The sequence below is a fragment of the Mus caroli genome, chromosome 3, assembly GCF_900094665.2.
Source record: "Mus caroli chromosome 3, CAROLI_EIJ_v1.1, whole genome shotgun sequence".
Taxonomy (NCBI): Eukaryota; Metazoa; Chordata; class Mammalia; order Rodentia; family Muridae; genus Mus; species Mus caroli.
Window position 1 is genome coordinate 62,022,080 of NC_034572.1, and position 17,071 is coordinate 62,039,150.

The 17,071-nt window shown below is 44.5% G+C and overlaps 1 protein-coding gene and 1 non-coding gene across 5 annotated transcripts in view; one reads left to right on the plus strand and one right to left on the minus strand.

Annotated features, from left to right (window-relative positions):
* The window catches only part of LOC110290665 (schwannomin-interacting protein 1), a 731,603-nt gene that overhangs the window by 642,811 nt on the left and 71,721 nt on the right, over positions 1-17,071 (plus strand). The window lies entirely within an intron of this gene.
* On the minus strand, positions 9,148-9,335 carry LOC115030817. The gene has a single exon (XR_003836382.1). It is a non-coding gene; the product is annotated as a U2 spliceosomal RNA (small nuclear RNA).

The window sequence follows — 17,071 nt, forward strand, 5'->3', positions numbered from 1 at the left end:
AAGCACCACCACCTTCCATGTCTCACTTGAAATTTTCTTTTATAAACAGTGTCTATGCATTTCCTCATTTTTATTCCCACCCCCCCCCAAACATCTCTAGAGGACAGAAAAAAATAACAACAAAAAAACAAACCCAAGATTTTAATTTAACAATGAAAATAAAGGACTTGGCACTGTGCCTAATATCAGATAATCACACAACATGTTAACAAATTTTATGGCTACAATTAATCATTTTATTGCTGTTGTCACAATTCTGATTGAAGAAACCCAATCTTCAGTAATTAGGGATACTATGATTATAAAACTCATGCATAAAAATGCAGTGCTACAAATTTACAAGTAGTCTCTCACTTGTACCAATTAAAACCCAAAAGAACAAACAAATAAATATTGTTTCTCGGCTTAGTGTTTCTATTGCTGTCATGTAACACCAGGACCAAAAGGAACTTGGGGGAGAAAGGATTTATTTCAAATGACATGTGCTGATCACAGAATTCCATGAAGGGAAGGCGGGGCAGGAACCTGGAGGCAGGAGGTGATGCAGAGATCATGGAAGTGCAGCTTACTAATGCTTGCTCCTCATGGCTTGCTCAGCCTGCTTTCTTACTTGAGTCAGGACCACCAGCCCAGGGGTGGCAACACCCACGTGAGCTGGGACTCCTCCCACCCCACACCAGTTATTAGTTATGAATGTGTATCACCGATTTGCCCACAGGTCAGTCTGGAAGGAGCATTTTCTCAGTTGCAGTTTCCTTAAAGGACTCTACCTTGTATCAGATTGACATAAAACTTACCAGTGCATTACTAAAACACCCTTTAAGGACCGTGAGAGCTGCATATATTAGCTCATTTAATCAATTAATATTCTTTTGCAAATATAATGTGAGCTTTTATTTTATAGTTGAAGAGGCTGGAAATAAAGAGTCTAAATCACTTAACTGTAATAGAAACTTAAGAAAGTAGCCCTGTTACAGCTGGAGAACATTTTCTTAGTTCCAGGAAAACTGCCAGGTACAGGAGGCAAAAGCAGTGGTCTTGAATCGATGAGTTTTCACTTTAAAAAGGAGGTTTCATGCCCAGCTTTTTTCTTTTTTAAGTCCCAATTCCTCTCCACATCCAAGAGGCAACCTTTCTAATATAATGTATGTAGGTGGAATTCACTCTGTAAGCTATGAGTGGGATTTTAGCGGTTTGATGACTGACGTCCTCGATCCCCATTTATAAGTGACTCAACATCTTAAAAGCAGCTGATGTGTCCCTGATGCCTCAGATGAGTGTGGAAACAGAAACAGTGGACAAACAGTAGGCTTGGCAGTCTCAGATTGTTACTGCGAGAGACTGATATTCCAAATGACAAAGCTTCACAGGGGTAGGATTTTATTATTACACAAGGAACATGGAAAAAGTATGAGGTCTGCTACCTAAGACAGCTTCAAGAGGGCTGAAGTCTCTCTGCCTTAGTATTAGCTGTGGATTTCAAGATGTCTTCCCGCCCATCCTCAATTTCCTGGTTTCTGCTTATGCTCCAAGATGGCTGCTTAAGCACCTGTCATCATGTAATACAATGAAAAGGGGGCACTTTACAAACGTGGAAAACTGATAATTTTGCTAGAGAGAGGAAAGGGTTAGCCGGATAGCATGGAGAGATTACTTCCATTACTGCACTTGTTCCAGGATACCCTGTTTTCTGCTACCTTGAACAGGAATCCTGAAACTTTTTTCGGACCCAAACTTCTCCTCTGGCCACCTGATTTTGAGTGAATGATTGAAGTCCTTAGAAACCTGTATTTTTATAAAAAGGAAAGCAGGGAGTGGTGATAAATTCCTTGCTTGGCACACACTTGAAGTTTATCCCCAGAACCCATGTGAACGTGCCAGGCCAGGGAGCACTGGTCTTACCATCCCAGCTCTGGGGAGACAGGCAGAAAAATCCTGGACTTACTGGTCAGCCAGTCTAACCTGATTGTTGAGTTGAAGGCCAACAAGAGAACTTGCCTCAAAGGAAGTGGATTGCGCTCTTGAGGATGGTACCTGGGGTTGTCTTTCAGCCTCCACACCTGCATCATCACACACAGATGTAAGCTGCAGCAAAGGAAAAGCAAAGAGGGGCCATGACTTTAAGTGTTTAGTAGCTCCTTTGAGAGTGCCTAAAGTCTCCCCTAGGGAGTGGATCATCCCTGAATCACATGCATTAACCCTGTAATTACTCTCAGAATCTTCGGGCTTATCTAAGATTCCCAATCAGAGATAACAGACCCTGTGTGAGGCTAATGTGTTTGCAAGGTCTTGCAACCTGCTTTCATCAGGGTATACCTGGGGAATCTTGTCACAGGTGGGAATAAATACAGACAGTGAGAATGCATGGAGATCTGGCTGCTTCTCTGGTTTTGTAGGTCACAGCATGCTTTTCTCCTAAGGAATATTGAGATTAGGGTCCTGGCAACTATTTGAATGCTAAGATCACTACCTGTGTTACACATACACCTGAGAGTCACCTGAAGGACAGGTTTCATCCATCACTGTTTACAGATGGAGATAAAGTCACCCAATTCCAAGAGCATTGCCACAATTTGAACAGAGGTGATGGGCTCTCTGGCATCCATACCCCTTTATAGATGGAACTCTACCTCTTCAAGAGAATAGGACATCACACGACATTTGCTGGTCTTTAGAATGGAATAAACTAAGGAAAGTTGAGAGGTGGAGTCAGTTTTGCCTGTTCCCTGGAGTCATATGTCATCCTTTGGTATCCTCTGGGAACTATCCCAAGACTCCCCATGGTTACCAAGATGCACAGGTGCTCATTTCCCAAGTAGTGTACATGTGCAGCCCCATTACCTACAGCTCCCCAAATGATGAGCCCTTGGTCGATTGCATAGAATAACAAATACGGAACAAACATGATGCAAGTTTTTACACTGAGCTCTTTAGAGAATAATCACAAGGATAAGATCTGTACATGTTTACTACAGACATGTATGTGCTATATAGCACGTGAGTGGAGGTCAGAGGACAGTTTGCAGGAATGAAGGTGATCCTGGGGATTTTTAGGTTTTAGGTCATCAGGATTGGCAGTAAGCACCTTGAGTCCCCAGGAACCTTCTTAGAAGCCCTAAATGTCGTCGTCGTCATTGTTGTTGTTGTTTTAAAAAAGATGTATTTAATGTGTGAGTGCTTTGCTTTCATTGTATTTGTGCACCATGTTCACGCATGGGCACTGAGAGCCGTACCCTGTCCTCTGGAATAGCAGCCAATGCTCTTGGCCACCAAACCTACCCTCGATCCTTCTTAGAAATGGTTTTTTATCTGCAGTTGATCCACAGATGCCATCTTCAGTGCTGTGGAGAGCTGGTTGTGTTAGTGATCGATCCCTTCGGTCCCTTACTGATTCTCTGCTGAGTTCCAAAGCAAACCGTCTTTGCACATGAAGGAAATGCCCAGGCCTTTGAGCTCTGAGGGCCTGACACTGCTTCGGGCTGATAAGCAATGGGCATCAGAAGACAACTGGAGTGCAGGCCTGTCCTCCACCCACGAGGCTTTCCAGGTGCAGTGGCAGGAGCTCCCTGTTCTTGTAAAACAAGAGGATATAGTTTTGATCAACACATTAAAAAACAAAACAAAACAAGTCTACTGATGAGCACATGGGAAGGAAGAAGAACCAGCAATGATATGTTCTGCACAGCAACTGGGAAGGAGGGAAGCCGTGAGTATATAACGCCCTCCTCCCCAGTCATGAGCTCTGGGTCCATGGCCTTTAAGTCATCCTGCAGAGTTTTGGTGTCCTCCCAGTACAGGTTGGTCTGGCATGAAACTTAAGACTTTTGAACATACAACTCAGTTGCTTTCCCACTTGAAACGCTTTGTCCCCTCCGTGTGTTATGTAAGATGCCACTAAATGCAAATATAAAAAAAAAATCCATATTCAACCTGGCTTCACAGAGAAGAGATTTGGCTTTTAAACAGCTAGAACGTTCTTTAGAAAAGGCTTCTGTGAATATGGCTGAAGCTCAAGGGAAGAATGCCGTTCTACAAAGCTCTGGGTTCTATTTCCAGCATGGGATGAACACACACACACACACACACACACACGCACACACACACACACACACACACGATTTGGAATCTGTTTTCTTCTTTTACTTAATAGAATTTTTCTTGGAACTTGATCATTTTTATTAAAGCCCCTGCTGTGTTTCTTGCAGTCAGCTTCATTTTATAGCTATCCCACATCGCTACACCTGGTTGTTGCTAGAGTATGGACCATATGACTCCAGAGTAGTAAGTTTCTTATCTCAATTGGAAGAAAGGACGGGTAGGGGGCTTCCAGGAACTCTGTCAGAAGAATCAGTTATCCTTAGCAAATTTCTTTGCCCCTCCCCAATCAATCTTCTAGTTAATTTCAATTATTTAAGTTTGTATGTGTGTATACAAATGTGTGAATGCAGGTGCCTGGCCTGTGGGGTCCAGAAGCTGTTAGATCCCCTCCCCCAATCTTTATGGGTGCTTGTGAGTACTGAGAACTGAATACTCCCCCTTACAAGACCAGTGCTGGTCTTTAGTCGCCTGCTGAGCCACCTCTTCAGTCCCCACCTTACCCTCATTCCCACCTCCATCCCATTTTACCGCTTGGCTCTCACTGCCCAAATAAGGTCATATTTCTTTGAACTGGCAGCCTGGGCTATGCTGTGGGAGGTATTATGTAAATTAGCTTGGGCTGCGGCACAAACTCCAGCACCAGATCATCGTCTCAGAGCACCCAAGCTTTGCAGGAGGACGTCAGGCACCCAAATGAAAGTTAAAGTTACTGCTAAGAGGAGAGCCTGTATATGGAAGGGGCTACAATGGTGATTAGACTCGGGCTGCTGTGGGCATCACTCCAGCAACGCCCTGAGCACCGGGCCCCGCCCTAGGTGCCAGGGCTCCTGGTTTCACTCACAACTTTTGGGAATCTGCTGACCCCTAGTGTCTTCAATAAAGCATTGGCTGTAAAATCTAAAGACTCACTTCCCACCTCCTCCCTCACAGAAGCAGCCCCAGAGCTATGCTATTCACGGAAGAGGGTGGTTGTGAGCCAAATAAACCATGAGTTTAATGAGAAGCCTTCTGAGCCCCTTTAAGACACAGCACCCGGGGGATGATGAGATGGTTCAGGACGTAAAACCACCGACTGCTCTTCCAAAGGTCCTGAGTTCAAATCCCAGCAACCACGTGGTGGCTCACAACCATCCGTAAGGAGATCTGACGCCCTCTTCTTGAGTGTCTGAATACAGCTACAGTGTACTTACATATAATAAATGAATTAATTAAAAAAAATAACACAGCACACAGACTCCCATGTAGTGGCTTCCTACCTGTGAATCTAACACATAACAGGTTAAGGCAGGGTTTCTGTGAGTTTGAGGCCAGCCTGAACTACTGGTGAGTTTTAGGGCCAGCCTTGGGTATAAAGTGAGATTTCCCCATCTCAAAAACAAAAGGCTAAGCAAACATGCTGGGGCTTTCCTGACCATTATTCTAATAACTTTATGCAAACCTGGTCCAAATCTGGTCATCTCTGTTAATCATGTCCAAGTGGGTCTCTTCCCAGGATGCAGGATATCTTTTTGGAGGTAGAGCGTAGGTATGTGATGAAGACCTACACTCTTAGTGAATAGTGCCTGGGTAGATGAAGACCACCACTATTATTCCAGCATTGAAGAGGCAGATGCAGGAGGAGCTCAAGTAGGAAGCCTGGCTGGGCTGCATTAGCAAGTTCCCCACCAGCCTGACTGTGGGGAAACAGTTTAAAATAAAATAAAATAAGTAACTAAATAAATAAAGGTAGATTGATAGATAGGCAGGCAGACACATAAAAAAGTCACTGTGATAAAGTGAGCAGTCAATTGTGTTTGTAAACTGTATGGTATACAAAGTATTCCAGTATCCCAGAAGATACACCTGAGTTCTATTTCATGCTGTGGGCTGGCTACAGTGTGGCAAACAGTGCTCACTGTGCTGGGTTTTTATTACACTGTATCAGCTTGCACTGCCATTGGGAGCCAGACCTGAGCCACTGGTGAAGATGTGTTACCCCCAGCCTTCCTCTGGCCTGTGTGCTTAGAGACACAAGACTTCCCCTGCTTTCCTGGATTTGGGTTTTAGGGGGCAGGGGGAAGACAGAGACAAGAAGATGACACCCAAGTAAAAAAAAATAGAGAATCTGTCTTTGATTTGTTTTGCTTGTAGCCAATTTCTAAGGCATGTGTGAAATGAGGCAGCTCTCCAGCTAGGAGGAATTCTGCACAAAGCAAGGGTTAGAAATGAACAGCTATGATCTTTGGAGGGCACTGAAGGACAGATAGAATCTCTCAATCTGGGAACTGAGGAATGTTCTGGAAAACAGGCAGGTGTTTGCCAGCTGGTTGTTTTTAGCAAGCAGAGCCGCTGTTGCTGCTAACCAAGTGTCACACTGCTCACTGCCCAGCGGCCCATGCAACCACTGCTGGGATAACCTCATCCAGCCCTTGCTGCCTCTTCCCACAGTGGAGGAGAGCGCCCACAGATGAGCTGCAGCCTCAGTGGCTAAGTGAGGCCCTGGGAGGAAGCTAAGCCATGGCTGTGTGCAGTGACTGGAACAGCCGAGCAGACATCAGCATAGCTTGTGCCCGTCACTAGATTAGACACACCAAATGAGTTTGCCACTATGAAGCCTTTGATGTAGATGGTAGACATTAGGTATTTGTTCTGTCTTTCCATGGACAACCTTGGAGTTCACCTCTGTGACACATAGATTTCTTGCAGACATGGGGGCTGGGACTGTATTCAGTCAATGCTAAGTGGGAGCTGTAAAAAGCCAAGACACTTGCAGAGCATTTAAAAGTTGTGGACTGTGTGTGTGTGTGCGCGCGCGCGCGCGCGCGTGTGTGTGTGTGTGTGTGTGTGTGTAGGGAGGGAGGGAGGGAGGGAGAGAGGGAGAGAGGGAGAGAGGGGGAAGAGAGAGAGAGAGAGCACACTGCACAGGTAGAGGGTCAGGCTTTGGCGTTCAGCTTTCTACTAGTGTATCTTGGGGATCGAACTCAGGTCGCCACTCTTGGCAGCAAGCCCCTTTACCTGCTGAGCTGTCTTACCAGCCCTGACTATATCTCATTATAGGCTCATATTTGTATTCACCTCCCCCTGCCCCGATGCCATTTCTCCCTGTCCCCTCCGTCTGCCTTTTATGGATGATCTGAGTTTTCGTCTGACGATCTGCATTTGTTCTCTGCCCCAGTACGTGGAGAGGTCAGCATGCTTTTCTAAGTGTTGTCTATGGTTCTGTGGAAGAACCAATCACCAGGAAGATTACAACAATGTGAGGGGTTTTTTAAAAAGGATTTTTAGAATATTGTTCTTTGTATGCTTCTGTCTTTATTGTTGTTTTCCTGGTTTGTTGCTGTCGGTTTTTTGGGGTTTTATTTGTTTGCTTGTTTGCCTGGGGGGGAGGCTTTTTGTTTTGTTTTGTTTTGTTTTGTTTTTTGTAGATTGGGTTTTTTTTTTTCCTCCCCCTCCTCCAAATTAGTGTGTGTTTGTATCTGTGTTGAGTGGATGATCTCTAATTAGGAGTTCCCTGGAGAAGCGTAATCAGCCTGGGAAATGTGGGGAACAGTGGCAGGAAAGCTGTTTGATTTTGGCAAGAAAAGCAGCGAGTCCTCACCCTTCCTGGCTGTGCGTGGCAGCTGTGCCTCTCTGTGTGGGGGTCCCAAGGAATGCGGGCCAAGCCCCAGGGCCAGGCTTGACACGGTGTCTGTGAAGGCCTCCCCTCACCCAGGAGGCAACTGTCAGCCTCCCTTTGTAAAGATGAAGAAACTGAGGCCAAGCTACACTGACCTTTGCCCAAGGCATAGCTACTTCAGGATTCTACCAAGTTTCAAAACGCAGCCATTTCTAACTTGAGCATCCTGTTTTTCCACTGTACCAACTGTCCCAGCCTTCAGGTTTTTTGTCTTGGAGCTAAAAATATGAAGAACAGTGAACATTTGTTCAATGAACAGACAGCTTCTTTAGAACCCTTCTGTTTCCGCAGAGGATTTGTTTAGTTTTCGTTTTAATTAGCAGCCGTGAACAATAAGCATGCCCTGGGTCGTCACTTCATGACCAGACACCACTATCCAGTGTGAACAGTGCTGGCTGGGTTTGTGTTTAGACTGACATCAAGTACCCCCAGAGCTCGTGTCTCTAGCTGCATATGTAGCAGAAGATGGCCTAGTCGGCCATCACTGGGAAGAGAGGCCCCTTGGACTTGCAAACTTTATATGCCTCAGTACAGGGGAACACCAGGGCCATGAAGTGGGAGTGGGTGGGTAGGGGAGTTGGGGGGGGGGGGGGGGGAAGGTATGGGGAACTTTTGGGACAGCATTTGAAACGTAAATGAAGAAAATAACTAATAAAAAATATATATGAAAAAAAAAAGAATTGTTTTTCTACCCTGAGACTGTGAGCTGCTCATCCATTCTTTCTTGCTAATGGAACCTTAGGTGACTGGGAGCAACAATATAGCCTGTATTTCCTACAGTCATTCTGGGGCTAGAGCAGTGGTTCTCTACCTTCCCAGTGCTGTGACCCTTTAATATAGTTCCTTCATAACTGTAATTCTGCTACTGTAATGAACTGTAATATAAATATCTGATATGCAGGATATCTGATTATTACCCCCAAAGAGATCAAGATCCAAGGGTTGATTATCTCTGGGCAGAACCCTGCTTTTGCAGAGGACTCAAGTTTGATTTATAGCACCCACATTGGGTGACTCACAACTGAATCTAACTCCAGGTTCAGGGGGTCTGATGCCCTCTTCTGGCTTCTTTGAGTACACACACACACACACACACACACACACACACAGAGTAAAATCACAAGGTGTGATGGCATACACCTTAAATAAAATTCCAGGACTTAGGAGACAGAGACAGGCACATCTGAGTTTGAGGCCAGCTTGGTCTACATAGTGTGTTCCAGGCCAGCTCAGGCTACATAGTGAGATCCTGTCTCAAATAAACAAATAAAATCCTTTATGGTCATGTGACATAATTTGGCCAGTGGTTGTTGTTTCTCTGAGATAGATACCTATTGACATGGCTGGCTTAGCTGGCCAGTATCTTTGTTTGTTTGTTTGTTTTAATTCTACTAAGGGGGTATAATATTTTTCAAGGTACTATAATTCCAGAATTATGTGTGGCGTGTGGGTCAAGCAAGCTCCTGTTCTCCCTTCCTGCTCCAAAAATCCTCTTAAACGATTGTCCTCAGATAGAGAATGCCTCAGGTATCTGGTAAAACAGATACTTTAGCTGATCTCATTCAGAAGTCCAAGAAGCAGTGGCCGATGTCTTCTTCATGTCTAGTTTCTTCTCTTTTGTAGCTAGGAAAGGAGTCGGTGTGAAGGTGGGAGCACAGACAAAAGGTAGCCGAGGCTCAGATAGAGAACCTGTCCCTTGCGAGACTCATCCTATCACCTTGGATGCCGGCCCTCACTATGTGAGCAAAATAAGCTCTCTAATTTTTAACAGTTTTCTGAGATCTAATTACATGCCACACCACTGGCCTGCTTTAGGGGCACAAGTCAGTGATTTCAGTAAATGTATAGGGCTACCCAGATACCCTAGAACCCAAACTTAAGACATTTCTTTCACCCTTAGGGAATACTTCTGTGTGCATGTCCTCCCAGAGTGTCACTGTCCTGTCAATTTCCTACTGATATATTTGAAGCCTATTTTTAATTTTGCTGAAATCTTATTTCCGCCTCAAAATTCTCTCGAGTCGATCATGCTTTTTGATGTTGGTTAACAATTCTTTGTCTAACCCAAGCTTGTAAATCTCCTGTGTGTGTTTTCTTCTTCATTTTTAAAAGCCCACCTTATGTTCTGATTCATTTTTAGTTCATTTTAGAATACTTTGGCAATTTCTTAAAGTAAATTTAACAAATTTGTCACATGGTCTCCAGTTCCTCTCCTGAAAGTTTATCCTTTAAGTCCCGTTTTTCTTGGTTTGGTTTGGTTTGGTTCTTGCCTTCAGCTATCCAGTTGGCCCACAACTCTGTCAGAACAACTGTCAGTTCTGTCCTATTATCTTGGTACATTTGCCGAAAACCAGTGCACTCTGATTGCAAAGCTTTGCTTGCGGACTCTCAGTTCTACTGCATTGATTTATATGCCTTCCCCATGCTGAACCACGCTATCTTAAGTAAGGCGGCCTAATGCTAAATTTTAAAATGAGAAGTGTAGGTTTCTTTCTCTCTGCCTTTCAGGTTTTTTTTTTTTTTTGATCTTTCATGCTTTCATTTGTATTTTAGAATCAGTTCATCAATTTCTGCCCAAAACACTTGGAATTTTTAAGACCTTTGTTGGGTTCACAGATCTATTTGATAAGAATTTATCTCTTAGTAATATTGAATTTTCTACCTTACTTCTTCATAAATAGTTACCAATTTCTATAACTATATTATACAGTACAACATATTCTAGTATAATATATATCCTCTCTATATAATATTTTATATATTTATATAAGTTATACAATATATACTAATAAAATAATAGTATATAATATATACTGCTAATAAAATAATAAATCGTATAATATACACTAATAATATAAATATCTGTAAGTATTTAGAAATATCTGTTTGTCGCATATCAGCCCAGTATTTCCCCGCTTGAATGGGTATGCATTTATTATCTAACATTGTGAAACGCTAGTTTTAGCTTTTTCCTTTTCAACAGCGTTTTGAGTTTCGTTGCTGTGATAAACACCACAGCAAAAGCAACCTAGGAGGAAAGCATTTCCGTCATCCTGCAGTGAGCAGTCGGTTTGTTATGAAGGGAAGTCAGGACAAGGGACCTGGAGGCAGGAACAGAGCAGAGGCCGTGGAGAACCACTGCAGAGTGGCTTGCTCTCTCTCCAAGGCTTCCTTAGCTTGCCCAGGAGTAGCACCACAGTGGGACAGGACCTCCCACATCAATCATTCATTAATCAAGAAAAGAAGAAACTGCCCCACAGACCTGTCTGATGAAGGCATTTTCTCAGTTGAAATTCCCTCTTCCCAGATGACCCTAGCTAGTGTGTGTTGAGTTGACCAAAAAAAAAAAAAAAAAAAAAAAAAAAAAAAAAAAAAAAAAAGCAAAACAAAACAAAACATCTCCAGGTTCTCATAGCAAGCTTGGAGCTTAAATAAAATAACATGTGTTTTAATTATTCCCTGCCATAAATGGTGAAAGGAGATTCATGAAACTAAGTGTGACATATGCAATATCCATAAATGGCAGTTTAGTTTCCAAACCCCTTGCTCTTGCCTCTGGATATGTGTTATCTTCGTTGGGGTTACTATTGCTTTGATGAAACCCCAGGACCAAGAAGAATTCAAGGTGGGGGAGGTATGCAATCTCTGAGGGAAACCAAGGCTGAAACTTAAACCAAACAGGAGCCTAGAGGCAGGAGCTCATGCAGAGACCATGGAGGGGTTCTTACTGGTTTACTCTTCTCAGGGGTGGCGCCACCAGGAATGGGCTGGTCCCTCCCCTCTCAGTCACTGATAAAGAACATGCCCTGTAGACCTGAGTTCAGCCTGATCTTATGGAGGGATCTTCTCAGGTGAGGGTGCGTCATCCCTAATCATTATAGCTTGTGTCGTGTTGATGTTAAACTGCCCAGCACACATGCTGATTATAAATCATTTCCATAAATGCTGCTGGGATGTGAGGGTAAAACCTCTGGAAGTGTTGATGTCTCAATAGAGAGATAAATCTAAGTCCCATAGTGTACACAGAAGCTAGGGCCAGTATAAGAGAGCCCCCAAACCCAGCCCCTAAGTTCTATGGACTGAGTAATGAAGCCATGATTCTCTGCTCACCCCTTTTACAAGTGTTGTCTGTCAGCTGCCAGGAATGTTGGTAGCGGACAGTTCTCAGCTGAGACCCTTTGGGGTTAAACAGAGCTGTTTTGTCTTAAATAATGCCTCTTTCTCCAGATAAGGCCCTATCTAGTGATTGATTAATGCTGGGAAACAAAGGCCCTGCCTTTCCCCAGGGTTGGAACACCTTAGAAGGGCCAGCCCACCTCCAGGCCCCCAACTGCTTCAGTGAGATCCTTGTTTACAGGTGCACTGGAGGCAGGGTCTACCTTGGCTTACTGCTTCATTCTTCTCGGCTGTTGACCTGGAGCTCGCTCTTGAGCAGAGTTCTGCCTGAAGGTTCTGCTTCCCACACCTGAAGATCTTTAAGTACAAAGGGCTAGATTCCAGAATTCCTTTCACAGATATGGGGATTAATGTTTTATAGAGGCCAGAGAATAAGGGACCAAGAGTGGGGGGCTTTGAAGGACAGAGTAAGCTGTCAGCCTCAGCGGAGAGCACCTCCGAAAGCCTTAGCTGGCCTACATAGAGTATATAAGGCCAGGTGAAAACACTGGAGATAAGCCTGTTATGGCTTGAATGTAGATGTTCCTCACAGCTCTTGGGTTTTAAGACTTCTCAGTTGCTGGTGTTGTTTTGGAAGGTGGAATCCTGCTTTGCTTCTCTGTTGCTGTGAATAAGACAGTCTGACCAAAACCAACTCCGGGGAGAAAGGGTTTATTTCATTTTCTGCCTCCAGGTGGGTTACAAGTCCATCATTGAGGGCAAAAGGGACAGGAACTGAAGCAGAACCAGAGTTCTAATCACTGCTGGTCTTCTGGGTCAGGCTCCGCCACCTATTTTATACAATCCAGATCCAGGAGATGGCGATGCAAGTAATGGTCTGGCCCTTCCTATGTCAACAGTCACAGACACGACCACAGTCTAGTCTGATCTGGGTAGATCTTCAGTGGACCTTCCCTTTTCCCAAGGGACTCTAGGTCAGCAGCTCTCAGCCTGTGGGTCACGACCCCTTTGGCAAACCTCTCTCTCCAAAACTATTTACATTAGGATTCATAACAGTAGCAAAATCACAGTTATGAAGTAGCAATGAAAATAATTTTTTGGATGGGGGCGGGGGTCACCACAACATGAGGAACTGCATTGAAGGCCCATAGCATGCACAAGGTTGAGAATTGCCGCTGTGTCAAGGTGACAGTATCAACTAACCAATACAGTTGTGGAATCGTCTAGAAGGGGAGCCTGGCTGGAAGAAGGGATTGATGGGAGGTGGAGGTGGCCTCATGGGCCATATCCCACCCTGGTTCTGCCTGAGTTGTCTTCTGATATTAGCAAATCACTTCATACTCTCTCCCACTGGCTTTGAGGTCTCTGCTTTTACATCCCCAACCCTCATTCCCCATCCCATAATGAAATAAAATGTTTAAATCCAAATCGTAAGCCAGAACGAGCCCTATCTTTCGTAAGATGTTTCTTCTTAAGTATTTGGTCACCGTGTTATGAAAAGTAGCTAACACAGACCCTGACATCACTCCTGTAAAGGGGCTGTGGTGCTCCACCTTTAATATTCTTTCTGCCCACCCCCACCTGTGATTCCAAGGAAAGGCCCTGAATCTGGAAAGGGAAGAGTTGATTTTAGGTCTCTCTTGACAATTTTCCTGGCTACAACGTCTTAGAGCTTTTATTTCCCCTTAAAAAGAATAAATAAGGAAAAATTGACTGTTTTTGTTTGTTTTTAGTCTGTACTGATCTTTATTTCGGGTCTACATTGGTGTAAACGGACAGGAGGCTTCCTTGGACAAATGACTCTGGGGGACATCAGAGCCTAATAGATATTTTTACTTTAATTCAAGTCATATCATGTTGGTAAATCAGTCAGGTTTATTATTTTATAATTGATTTAAAAATTTTTCAGCCTGAGTCTAACTATATAGACTGTCTCTAATTCATAATATTCCTCCTGTCCACGGAGAGCTAGAACTGCAGATGTGCTCTGCCACACCCAGCTTTGACTTCCGCTTATAAAGATATAGCGGGGCTGCCTACTAACAGGATGTGCCACCCTTATTTCAGACTGTAGCTAGGTCGACAGCTACGCACTTTTAGCCTCTGGAGACATCTAGAGAATGAACACTTATGCAAACTGTCGGTACCCTGCCTGTGCTCAGAACTCTCTATGGCAGCGCTCTCCGGCTGTGACAGTAGCAGTGGCCTCAGGCAGCCATTGCAGAAGGAAGTTTCTTTCATCTTCCAGCATTGGGGATGACTTCCTCACCATGCCCCTATGGTCGTTATTTCTCATGAACAAGTCACCTTATAAATGATCTTAAATCACCCCCTTCCCCATTACAGGTACCACCGTCATCTACAAATTTCTCATTCCCACCACAACTCCTGCCTATCTCTTTGGTTCTTCACCCTTTAATCTACCCACCTGTCCACCCCATCCCTAACCCCATTAATCAAGCCCAAATTCTTTTGGATTTTTGTTTTTTTGTTTTTTGTTTTTTCAAGACAGGGTTTCTCTGTATAGTCTTGGCTGTCCTGGAACTTACTTTGTAGACCAGGCTGGCCTCGAACTCAGAAATCCGCCTGCCTCTGCCTCCCAAGTGCTGGAATTAAAGGCGTGCGCCACCACACCCGGCTCCCAAATTCTTAAATGGATACCAGAGATGCCCCATATTTTGGGCCCAACTTACCTGTGATCTAATTTTCCACCATTTCCTTCTGCTTTAACGTAACCATTCCCCTGAACCTGGTAACTTACACTACTCGAGGTTTTGGTGCTTTTGTGGCATCCTCTGCCTGATTTTCCCCCCTCCATCCTGTCTCTTTCCTGCTCAGTTAGCCCCACCCATCCCTGAAGTGCACCTCTGTGGACTACTCCTCCTCCAGAACACCTTCTGACCCCACCACTTGGGTCTTGATCAGATGTCCTAACCAGAAACTGGTGTCATGGATTCATGGGACCGGGGCTGAAGATCCAATACCCCTGGGTTCATATCTTCACCAGGAAGGGCTGGCTGAGCACCCAGGGATTCCACAGGACTGGTAGGCCACCAGGCAGCAGCAGAGTCTTTATAGGACCATGGGCAGCCTGGAGCAGAGTGTGGCTGATACAGTGTCAGAACTGTGGCAATGCCTTGGTGTTCCTGGTCTTGTGAACCTTTTGGGCCTCACTCTGAGCAGGTTGTGCCCAAGGCTGCTGTGACCCACATGAAGGCACAACCGAATTGCTTCCTCTTCCTTTCAGACAGCTGATGATTTTGTTCTTTACATTAGCAAAGTCATATATATATATATATATATATATATATATATATATGTATATATACACACACGTGTGTATATATATATATGTATACACACACACACACATATATACACACACACATATGAGGTTATCTGAAATGAAAAGGATAACTGTGTGGTCCTTATCCTATGACCTAGTTACCTGTTGCTTTAAAGTCATTTACTTCATCTTAACCTAACAAACTTTATCTCACAGGTTCTGACAGGCAGGAATCTCACCTAGAGCTCTCTGGAGCTCTGGTTCTATCTAGTTCAGGGTGACAAAATGAGGCTGCAGTCACCAGAAGGCTTTGCTCAGGAAAGGAAGGACACATTGCTGGAGGCTGATGGCCTGAAGCCTCAGTTCCTTAAGAATGGCCTCCATAGGCTGTTCCTAAGTCATGGTGCAAGTTTGCTCTGTACCAGTCATCAGCCTATAGAACACGCAATCTTTAAGTCAAGATCCTACTTCTTCAAGGAAAAGTATAAAGGAGTTTATGGGTGCATTTTGAAAGTACCTCATTCTTCAAAGGAACTTAGAAGTACTAGAATAACGTAGATAATTATGGCTCATCTTGAAGCCGCAAAAGGTCCACTAGTACCTCTTGTACCTTATTTCCATTCTCCTGCTTGCCGGTGGTCTAAGGGAGGCAGCAAGTGGCAGAACCAGTGCCTGTGGGACTTCCTCAGATCTGACCATGTGAGGTTTTCCTCCTGCTCCTTTAATTGGTACCAGTCTTAGATGAAAGTGCCTGTCTTGCTCCAGCAATCAGTCATCCCTCCCTGACATCTTGGTCAGGCTCGGTCAGGTCTTCCAGGAGGCCACCAGAGAGGTTTGAGTGAAGCACTCGTCACACACATGACAGCCTGGACAGTCTGCTGTTGGCCTTTCCCAGCTCTGCCACCAGACTCCAGAAGGACATTGTGTAAAAGACTTCTGTGGCCCCGGAGGACACCCCAAAAGTTAACTGTAAAGTTACAGAACCAGCTAGAGAGTCTAAGTGTTTTTCCCACCCACCAAACCCACCTTAATCAAAATACCTACTAGGAACTTCCCACTGATGAGGATTCAGACCAGCACCCAGCACTTGGAATTATAGCTTCCTAAGAGAAGAAATGACTAAAACATCTAAAAATAATAATTATAGACAAGTCAGTCTTCAGGGGAAATTATATACATAGTCAGGTCGGCAGATTATAGAAAAAACTTCAAACCTGTAACTTCAATTCAGTCTGAAATTAAATGAACACAACACAAGGAGAGGGGGCTGGAGAAACGAAGGAGCTGAACTGGAGCAAGAATAGACAAGGCATGTGTGCACCTCCCTGCCTGACGCGCTCAGTCAGAGACCATGCATGGAAGTGACTTCCTGGTGTTGTGCAATGTCTAAAGCTTGGAACAATGGAGGACAAGATTGTCTCCTGACATCTTGAGGACTGTGTACACTGGGAGATGAGCCAGACACAGCCAAGCATCAATGTCACACTTGACATGAAGTAAATGCCAAGATAAGAACTGGGAGCATGGGATAGGAAGGGGTGTCCCGGAGAGACCGCTACTGTATAGGAAGGGATATCCAGGAGAGGTCGCTACTGTGTGCAGTGTTGTCACGGGAGACCTCTCTCCTAAGGCGACATTTGTTGTGGAGTACAGAAGCAACCCTTTGAGATTCTCCGGCAGACTCAGTGGAGTCAGAGTGCTCAGCTGCAGAAGGCTTTGGAGTAGAGACGTAGTAGAAGGGAGAGCAGGTCTCCTTGGTGCTGGGAGGAAGGTGACACTGGTTCCTAGCTGAGGCTTGGTGTCTGCTCTGAGAGAGGTGAACACTGTTAGAACACTTTGACAAGAAGAGATAGGATCAATTGTCAGAATCAGATATATATATATATATATATGTGTGTGTGTGTGTGTGTGTGTGT